Source organism: Cryptomeria japonica, unplaced genomic scaffold (assembly GCF_030272615.1).
Source record: "Cryptomeria japonica unplaced genomic scaffold, Sugi_1.0 HiC_scaffold_174, whole genome shotgun sequence".
Classification (NCBI taxonomy): domain Eukaryota; kingdom Viridiplantae; phylum Streptophyta; class Pinopsida; order Cupressales; family Cupressaceae; genus Cryptomeria; species Cryptomeria japonica.
In genome coordinates, this window is record NW_026728996.1 from 70,077 (window position 1) to 71,653 (window position 1,577).

General features: G+C 60.4%; 1 non-coding gene across 1 annotated transcript; it reads right to left on the minus strand.

The window, feature by feature from the left end:
• Positions 1-668: 668 nt before the first annotated feature.
• On the minus strand, positions 669-787 carry LOC131867533 (5S ribosomal RNA). Its single transcript, XR_009366086.1, has one exon. It is a non-coding gene; the product is annotated as a 5S ribosomal RNA (ribosomal RNA).
• Between the last annotated feature and the right edge of the window lie 790 nt (positions 788-1,577).

Genomic DNA, 1,577 nt, shown 5'->3' on the forward strand with positions numbered 1-1,577 from the left:
GCGCTCCAAGGTGCGCGCGAAGTCGAAAGTTGGGTTAATTGTCCGGTTTGCCTCGGGTGCGCACCTTGCGTGCACCTTCGCCAGGGTGGGCGCCTTGGTGCGCACACCTTGGCTGGGCTGCGCACACCTTGGCACCCGCGTTTCCTTCATTTTAAATTTTTTTTTTTTACAATCTCTCAAGTGGGAAATTCTATAATCTCAACTTTTTTTGCCTTTTCAGGAAACTTTTGAATGGAGCGCATCATTGGTGCGCTCCGAAGTGTGCTCCAAAGCTCTCTCCAGCTGCGTGCACCTGCCCCGGCCGCGCACCCGGCCCCGCCCAGCTTCGCTCACCTGTCCCGGGCGTCTGGTGCGGAACCTTAGAGTAAGAAACATCACCGTGCACCTTGGCCAACGTGCGCGACTCGACCGAGCGCGCACTGGCCGAGGTGCACACCGATTTCACCTGGGTGCGCGCGCAGCACCTCGGGCGCACCGGGGTGCGCGCACAACGCCCGGGTTGCACCGTGGCCTGTGTGCTCGGGGCGCCTCGGGTGCGCGCTCGGTGTCGCCCCCGCGCGCGCGGTAGTGCGGGCAGCGCACCCCGGCCCGGCCCGGCCCCGACGAGAACGCAAACGGGCAAAAGGTTTATTCAAATAGCATTGCGATGCCCGGCGAAAAACTAAAAAAGGGTGCAACACCGGGACTTCCCGGGAGGTCACCCATCCCAGTACTACTTCGGCCCAAGCGCGCTTAACTGCGGAGTTCTGATGGGATCCGGTGCACTAACGCTGGTATGATCGCACCCGTTATGAGCTTGTCGCAGTGTGTACTTAGCAAACCGCGACCCACGTGCGAATCCACCCCGGCCACCCACCCCCGTCGAGGTGCACACCCTCCCTCGCGAAGTGCGCCCCGTTCGCCAAGTGTGAGCCCTGCCCGGGTGCGCGCACCTTGCTAGGGCGTCGGGTGTGCACCCGGCCCGGCCTACGTGCGTGCACCTGTAGGGGGCGTCGTGTGCGTGCAGTGTCCCGTCTGCAACGCGGTGCCCACACACCACCTCGGGCGCAACGACCTGCGCTCACATGTGGGCCGAGTGCACCTTGGTGCATGTTCGGGGCGCCTCGGGTGCACGCTCGATCTTGCCCCGGTGCACCAAGGCGCTCGGTTTGCCCCGGGTGCGCACTTGGTGCAAGGTGGGCACCCAAAATAGGGATCAAGCACCAAAACACAAGTTTCGGGATGCAAAATGGGACCCAAGGACCACAAATGCGTTCCAAGACCCATGATGGGTCCACGAGAACAAAAATGTGTTCCGAGACTTAATAAACAAATATTGGGTTTTAGGAGAAGAAACATGCTCTGATGCCCAAAACGAGAATCGACCCCGAAAAGGCCACAGGCCAAAAGTGGGATGCGAGACAAAAAAAAATGGGACCCGAGGACCAAAATTGGGTTCCCAGGTCGAAGACAGGGCAACCGGACAAGAAACGACCTCTAAGGCTCGAAATGAGTCCCGACGACTAAAACTTGACAAGAAGCACCCATCAGGCACCCAACTCGACACCCATGGGATGCCGACCCACCCGGGCTTCCAC